We start from the raw sequence: 9,346 nt of genomic DNA, 5'->3' as shown, positions 1-9,346 counted from the left end.
GTAGGAACTAAGCTAGTTAGAGGTAGGCAAGATCTGAGGACTGTCATCATCTCTAATAAAGCTTAGACAAGAAGTCCTGTCGCAAGAAAACGAGGCTATCAGGCTTCTGAGGGCTCCTCCGGGGCAGGGACGGTTTTGAGAAATCGTTTCTCCTCGGCGACCTCTGGGGTGCGACTCTCTGAGGAGGGTCGCAGCGCTGCCAGTTCGGTTGTTCCCTGCCGGTTCGCCGTTCAGGGCACCGAGGTGTCAGCGTCCCCATACGATCCTTCGAGGAGGATCGTAGAGCGGTCAGTTCGGTTGTTCCCTGCCGGTTCGCCGCTTCAGGGCACCGTAGTGACTGTTCAACCAAGGGACGGTTTTGAGAAATCGTTTTTCCTCTGGGGTGCAACTCTTTGAGGAGGGTTGCAGCGCTGCCAGTTCGGTTGTTCCCTGCCGGTTCGCCGTTCAGGGCACCGAGGTGTCAGCATCCCCATACGATCCTCTGAGGAGGGTCGTAGAATGGTCAGTTCGGTTGTTCCCTGCCGGTTCGCCGCTTCAGGGCGCCGTAGTGACTGTTCAAACAAATCCAGAGGCCAGTCTTGAGAGACTGGTTCCCCTAGTAAATTTCTGGCAGCGTGGAAACTACTGCCACATATTTCTCAGTGGGTCCTGCACACTATAGAAAAGGGTTTCAGAATTCAGTTCGGTTCTCGTTCGCCCAGATTTCTAGGGGTCCTCCTCTCATTGGTGGACCCCGAGCAGGCTTTGGTTATGGAGCAGGAAGTACTGTCACTTCTGCAAAAGGAGCTGTAGAAGGGGTTCCTCCTCCCAGCAGACAGCCATTACTTCATTGTTTCCGAAAGAGGATGAGGGAGGTTCCCGAGGTTTGCTTTCGGGGGCGAAGCATACCATTATCGGGTTCTTCCATTCGGCCTAGGTTTATTACCCCACACCTTTACAGTATGCGTGGATGCAGCTCTGGCTCTTCTGAGACTCCAGGGCATTCGCGTATTATACTACATCAATGATTGGTTGTTCCTAGCTCAATCTGAGTTTATGGCAGTTCGGCATCGAGATGTCGTTCTGTCTCATTAAGGATGTTGGAGTTGCCTCTCAACGCCAAGAAGAGTGTGCTCTGAGGACCACTTTTCTAGGTGTAGCAATTCTTACAGCCGTAATGGGGTATATCTAGGCCAGTCACTCACTGTGAAACAGTTTCAGACGGGTGGGTCTCATGGCAGTTGCGTCCAACGTATTACTTTTGGCCTTCTGTTCATGAGACCCCTGCAGTGGTGGCTCAGGACCAAGGGGTTTTTCTCCGAGGGGAAATACGTTTTCGCATGATCAAAGTCACGCGGCTATGCCTTCGAGCTTCGGTCATGTGGAAGAACCTTGGTTCCTCGCCCAGGCCCAGTGTTGGGGGCTTCTTGTCGACGCTTATTGCTATCGACGGATGCTTCCCTCACAAGTGGGGGCGATCATGAGTGGTTGCTCGGCGAATGGCGGACAACACACTGGTGGTCTCGTATATCAGAGCAGATATCCTGTTGAGGCAGGGGCTGAGGCCCAGGGGATTGGAGACTTCACCCCGAGGTGGTGGAGCTTCTTAGGGAGAACTTTGGTCTAACTAAAGTCAAGTCGACCTTTCACATCGTTTGTACAACGCATTGCTCTATATGGTTCCCCCTCACGCAGCCAGCTCTTCTCAGACTGGATGCGATGGTGCAGGTGTGGCCGAGGCTGCACCTGTACGCATTTCCCCCGATATCTATGCTCCCGGAGGTTCTGGAGAGGGTTCGCCGGGAAGGGGCTCATCTGCTACTAGTAGCCCCGTACTGGCCGACTCGAGTTTGGTTCTCGGACTTTGTCTCTTCTGGACGGCTCTCCCATGGAGATTCCGTTCAGGAGGGACCTGCTGTCCCAGGCAGGGGGCACGATATTTCACCCTCGACCGGAGTTGTGGAAACTGTGGGCCTGGCCTCTGAGGGGGCCAGGCTCATAGAATCCAGTCTCTCGACTGAGGTCGTTGAGACATTCTCCATTCCAGAGCTCCTTCCACGAGAAGACTGTATGCACTGAAATGGAAATTATTCTCCACCTGGTGTGGTGAGCGTCAGTTAGATCCTGTTAACTGCCCTGTTGGTTCAGTTCTCGATTTTCTGCAAGACCGTTTCTCTGCTGGATTATCTCCTTCCACCTTAAAAGTTTATGTGGCGCCTATTTCGGCCTATCATACCCCTCTGGGGGGTACTTCTTTTGGGAGAGATCCTCTGATTACTCGTTTTCTCCGTGGTACATTGAGGTTTGAGACCTGCACTGCACTCTAGAGCACCGGCTTGGGATTTAGCCATTGTACTTGAGGGTCTGGCTCTGGCTCCCTTCGAGCCTATTGAAGAGGTTTCAGAAAAATTCCTCACTTTGAAAGCTTTATTTCTCCTTGCTATTTCATCTATCAAGAGAATTGGAGATTTGCATGCCCTGTCGGTTGCTCCGTCATGTCTGGAATTTGCACCTGGTATGGTGAAAGCATTTCTATACCCTAGACCGGGTTATATTCCTAAGGTCCCAGTTAATGTTAGGGGCCCAATAGTGTTGCAGGCCTTTTATCCTCCACCTTTTAATACCCCAGATCAGGAACAACTGAACCTGTTATGTCCAGTTTGGGCATTGGATGCCTACGTTCACAGAGCTGCCCTGTGGCGTAAGTCAGAGCAGTTATTTGTATGTTTTGGGTCACTCAGAAGAGGGTGCCCTGCATCTAAACAGGTTATGAGCAAATGGATAGTTGAGGCTATATCATTGGCTTATGAAGCGGCCGGTCAGCCTTCACCTATGGCTGTACGGGCCCATTCTACAAGGAGTATGGCGGCCTCTACGGCCTTAATTTCGGGTGTTTCCCTTCTTGACATTTGTAATGCGGCAGGTTGGTCCTCTCCACATACATTTGTCAGGTTTTATGACCTTGACCTCTCCACTCCTGGGGCGAGGTTGCTTGCTTCTTGGTGTGCGCAAGGACTTCACACAGAACGGGCATTTGTCACTATGGCGTAGTGGGTATGGGGTTCCCACCGCGTCTCAAACGCAGCTCGAAGTTCCCTTGAAAGGGAACGTCTCAGGTTACGTATGTAACCCTGGTTCCCTGAGAGGGAACGAGACGCTGCGTTTGCCTGCCATACTTCCTGCATACCCTGATCGACTTACTTCAGACTTTTCAGAAGCTGTCGCGGTCTGTTTTCAAGGGTGCTTTATAGTTTCCTGGTCTATGACGTCACCTATGACGTATCGGGCTTCCATTGGACTGATTTTACACGTGCTTCATGACGCAATCACGCAGAGCGTTCCCACCGCGTCTCAAACGCAGCGTCTCGTTCCCTCTCAGGGAACCAGGGTTACATACGTAACCTGAGACGTTTTCCTTGCCATTGTTCTAGAGTCAGCAGTCTTAATAACAACTCTTGTCTTGTTAACCACTATGTACTCCAAACACTCCAAACATGTTCTTTATCACACTGCATCACAGCCTTATTAGTACTCCTTATTGAAGGATCTATTGAAATCCCTATGGACAAAATGCATGAGAAATATAGCCTACTTCTGGAACCAAGGCCACTAAAAAAGTAGGTGAATAATATTGCACTATAGTCACTACATTCTGCAACCTGGCCCAATGCAGGTAGAGCTCTCACCACTTCAATGGTTTAGGTCCTTGTTGAGCCGGAATAGAGCAATGGGGAAAAGCTGTGCATGTGTCTGTTGGTTTTGGTTTGGATTACTTTAAAACGTTTTACAGAGGGTAGAGCAATGGAGAGAGAACAGTGTGCACTTAATATTCAGTAGTTATAAATGAACATCTGGTTCACGACATGCTAAGGGGCTAATGATGCTGTATTATATGTTGATTCAGTGAGCCTCAGGCTTCTTGTGTTTCAGTGCTTTCAGGTTCAGCTCTGTGATGTCTCTCATGGGCGGCGCTAGGGAGGGGCTAGCAGGTGCTTCAGCACCCCCAATAAAGACCAAAGCCCCCGATAGCACCCCCAAAAATTATTTCTGGAAGCAATTATATTCAGGCTGTTTTCTATGGAAGTCCTGAACCGCATGGTAAAAAAAAAAACCTATCTTGTTATTTCGAGATATTAAGTCGTTATTTCAACATAATATCTCGTTATTTCGACATACTATCTGTTATTTCGACATATCTCATTATTTCTACATAATAAGGGGACATTCTAATCTGCATTAAGCCACATTAAGCGTTCTTATAATGGTTTTCTATGGGAGGAAAATGCTTAACGTGTAATTAAACGCGTTGCGTTCATATTCTGGGCTCATTTGATGTTTTGTACATAGTATAGCCTACTTTATTATGATTTTGGTATCCTAATGATTAATAAAGCCACACACAATTATCTGTGAACTTGATTAATATTGCAGATATGTTTTACTGTGCACCAACAAATGCCTTTCAACTTATTATGTGTGCAAAAATCTGAATTAAATTAATCTGCAGCAATTTGTACAAATAGAGAGTCTGTAGGCCTACTATACGAGTTGTAGCCATTAAATAAGCGCATTTAGTTTCATATTTGTTAAAATATTAGAATTTTTTTCATCAACCAATTTCCTGGATTTAATAAATAAGAAGCAAATATAGCAGACAATATAATCATGACATGGGAGGCGCGGGCGCGGTCACTTGCATTGCACGTGAACTGGAGCGCATCTCATCATAAATTAACCAAAACTCAGCGTAGGCCTATGCCTCACAGACATGAGAAATATATCTATAGAAAGCTTGAAATGTCTTTAAATGGAACAATTAAAAACGAAAAGAAATAGGCTACTCTCTGATTATGTAAGCCATTATGTGCATTTCTCTCTATATGCGCGTTCATTACGGAGATGGCGAGCGTCAACTTCATATTTTGCAGCCAACACTGACACAGAAAACACTAGTTTATTAATAAAAATCAATGCATGCGTGTCACCGGATTTACAAATGCACATCTTGCTTGTTGCACGCACGACATACTGTATTATGTCGAAATAACAAGATATTATGTTGAAATAACATTATTAATAATAATAAATCTTTAAGAATATTTGATTGAATGCTGAATGTGGTGCTTGTTCAATTTAATAAAATTAAAACTTTAATTGTGATAATTTAATATTAATATTTAATATTAAATATTGAGTGGCCAAGTTTTGCTCATTTGTTAATAGTATTTATATATAATATATATATATATATACATACATATATATATATATATATATATATATATATAATTGTGTAGCCCCCCCTGTCAATGATCTAGCACCCCCTCAGCACCTGCGTTAAAAATTCACTGGCGCTTGTAGGATATGATTAAGTATATTATTGCATATATGTAAATTGTTAATCTAGACAGAGATTAATTACACATGAAACGCATTTAGACATTTAGGAGGGAATTCACTAAGAATGAAATGGCTGCATTGTAGCCAGTTCACTAAAGGAATTATGCAAATCAAATAATGGTGCAAGCAAATCTGTGCTGAACACTTTGCACAGTGCAGTTCCCAAAATTGTGGCTCAGTTCTGAGTGTTAAATTGCAGGATTGAGCACACTAGCTTGATCTGGGATACTTTGCTGGGACTGAGAAGCATCACTCCACCAGATGCTTTTTATAATGACGAAAGTTTGTGCTGAAATGCTCTGCTCAAAAGTGGTGTATAGCTGTTTTGTAAATTGGTCACTTTTTGGGATGTCTCTGAAGAATTTCACTATTCTTCATCAGAATTTATTTGCATTATTATTCACTTATTTACAATTGATTAAAAGTATTGTGTAGATTCAGATCAAATTGGGCTGAAATTAAGTTAAAGTAATACATTTTAGTGTAATAAGAAAGTGACAACTGACATATTTTATAGGCCTTATTTGTTGGTGAATTTGTACTATGAGTTTGAGACAGATTTCATGTCAATCAAGTGAATGTGTCAAATTATGAGGTACTGTATTTGCTCAAGTTGCTTATATTAGCAGATAGTGTGCATATACATATTGATACCCATGCCTATATAGTGTATATATATATTCAGACAAAGACAGAAAAATCACCTATATAATATATTAATATATTATTACAGGCTCAGCTGTAGCCATGACCTTGAGCGTAAATATAAATATAAATATAAATATATTTCTGCCTCATACTGTTATCAGAATTCCCATTGGATCGTAGTCGGACGTTATTGCACATACTTGCTGGTGTCTGAAAGTTAGTTTTGAGCTGAAATTCTTCTTTAATGTTGAGGTTAGCTGGTAGCCTGATATGAAAACGTGGGAATCAAGCAGCGGTATTGGCTCCCTCAAATACCACTTTTGTTCATAACCACTCCTCAAGCCTCAGTTGGCCTGCTTTTAGACCAAAGGGTTCGGCAGGCCAAAAAACCCTGGCCGTTGGCCCCAAGGAAGCCCAGAGGAGGCACGATTAAGCCCTGGAAGTGACAGTGGAAAGGTGACTAGCCCTCACTAGCACGCTTGTTTTTGGCCCGACAGTGGAAACAGCTATTGTGATGTTTCTGGACTCTTAATGAGACAGAACAGAATCTCAGGCATCATTAGTCCACTAAACATGCAAAGCAGCAGTATGCTACCCAGACAGCAACATAGTGATTGGTCAGATCTGGGCCACATCTGGTACATGTGGATTCAACGCGTACCAGATGTGGGCCGGTTCTGGGGCGACAATATATGTTGCTGTCAAGATATAACGGTAAGATATGTCAAAACTACAATGGAACATCTTAAAGTTTAGAGATGACACTTTAAATGATTATGTGGCATGACGAGCGGAATTACTATTTACCTAGTGTAATGACTCCGCCACCTGGGAATTCTCAACCCAGGAATACCAACCTAATAAATAGGCTGCACAGATTCGTTATCTAAAACGTGGGTGAAGAGACATGGGGCAACATATAGAGAAAAATAGATTTTTTATTTCTCTCAGCAGCATTTACATAATAAATAATTAAAAACAGGTCACATGATCTCTAGATCAATTTCACAGTAACATGCGCCATCTGTGTCAAACACCACAACATGATCACTCAATCAACACATTGAACCGGAGCGGCATTACCTGGAAGTACCAGCTAGCTGCCAATTTAATATGAGCCCTTAACCCCATACACTTGCGCTCACGCACACACGTGAAAAGTAACTGCAAACCAAAACACACGGTATAAGTGTAACCACCCCACACACGATGGCAGCTAGCCGCCCCTCTCCAGGACCCTCCAGCTCCAGCACGCAGTATCTCCATAGCGTGTGCACAGTCACCAGGAGATCAACATAGAAGCAAAACAGCAACGTAGTCCCACTCAGACGATCCCCGAGTTACACAGGGAGAACCCTCAGATATGCAGATAACCCGCAAGATGTAATCAGCCCATTCATGGTCACGCACCATGCGGAGATACATTCGCTCAGTCGGGACATGCCGCTGAGATGAATCGGCTGTGAGCGCGCAGCAGACAGGAAGACCAGACCAAGGTTAACCCTTCGGTGGCAACGGATGACACGACATCCGACACCACCCAGACGCACATCCGGTCACCAAAATCCCCTTCCTTTATACGCCATACCGAGGCACCCAATCAACTATGCGCATACGCACGATCTCTCAATGGGTGGAGTTATTCCACCCTGCCACATCTACCCCACCATTACGCATCGTCGTCCCGACGATGGACAAACCTCAACAATCACCCCCCCACTGAAACAGGGGAGCCAAGTCATCCTGAATATTACACCAGCAGATGACACTCGTTTCCCGTCCCCTAACATGACGCGGCTATACGACGAGAAACATAAAATGGAGATACTGACTACAAGTACTCCTGCCATGACGGCTATACGACAAGAAACATAAAGTGGAGATACTGACTACAAGTACTCCTGCCTTGACGGCTATACGACGAGAGACACAAGGGCGACACTTAGTATAAGTACTCCTGCCATGACGGCTATACGACAAGAAACATAAAGTGGAGATACTGACTACAAGTACTCCTGCCTTGACGGCTATACGACGAGAGACACAAGGGCGACACTTAGTATAAGTACTCCTGCCATGACGGCTATACGACAAGAAACATAAAGTGGAGATACTGACTACAAGTACTCCTACCTTGACGGCTATACGACGAGAGACACAAGGGCGACACTTAGTATAAGTACTCCTGCCATGACGGCTATACAACAAGAAACACGAGGGAGACACTTAGTACAAGTACTCCTGCCATGACGGCTATACAACAAGAAACACGAGGGAGACACTTAGTACAAGTACTCCTGCCATGACGGCTATACAACAAGAAACACGAGGGAGACACTTAGTACAAGTACTCCTGCCTTGACGGCTATACTACGAGAACAATACCAGATCTCCTCCCGTGCCCCTCACTCTAATGGTCGTAACTCTTAGCCCATAACTCACCCTGCACTTACCAACCATAGGGGGAGCCAGCTGACAGGAAAAGTCCGGTTCAAACCACCTACGCTGCTGTTTTGCTTCAATAAAAAAAAAGTAGAAAGACAGATGAGAAACACCTTTAATTATAATTTCTCTTTTCTTTTTAAATACACCCACGTCTCTGCCCAAACATAGACAATCCTGCCGACTACGCCAGAATGTGGCATGACGAGCGGAATTACTATTTACCTAGTGTAATGACTACGCCACCTGGGAATTCTCAACCCAGGAATACCAACCTAATAAATAGGCTGCACAGATTCGTTATCTAAAACGTGGGTGAAGAGACATGGGGCAACATATAGAGAAAAATTGATTTTTTATTTCTCTCAGCAGCATTTACATAATAAATAATTAAAAACAGGTCACATGATCTCCAGATCAATTTCACAGTAACATGCGCCATCTGTGTCAAACACCACAACATGATCACTCAATCAACACATTGAACCGGAGCGGCATTACCTGGAAGTACCAGCTAGCTGCCAATTTAATATGAGCCCTTAACCCCATACACTTGCGCTCACGCACACACGTGAAAAGTAACTGCAAACCAAAACACACGGTATAAGTGTAACCACCCCACACACGATGGCAGCTAGCCGCCCCTCTCCAGGACCCTCCAGCTCCAGCACGCAGTATCTCCATAGCGTGTGCACAGTCACCAGGAGATCAACATAGAAGCAAAACAGCAACGTAGTCCCACTCAGACGATCCCCGAGTTACACAGGGAGAACCCTCAGATATGCAGATAACCCGCAAGATGTAATCAGCCCATTCATGGTCACGCACCATGCGGAGATACATTCGCTCAGTCGGGACATGCCGCTGAGATGAATCG

The sequence above is a fragment of the Rhinichthys klamathensis genome, unplaced genomic scaffold (assembly GCF_029890125.1).
Source record: "Rhinichthys klamathensis goyatoka isolate OS25496 unplaced genomic scaffold, OSU_Roscu_1.1 h1tg000021l_1, whole genome shotgun sequence".
Classification (NCBI taxonomy): domain Eukaryota; kingdom Metazoa; phylum Chordata; class Actinopteri; order Cypriniformes; family Leuciscidae; genus Rhinichthys; species Rhinichthys klamathensis.
The sequence above is the reverse complement of the archived record's forward strand: the minus strand, read 5'-3'. Positions refer to the sequence as shown.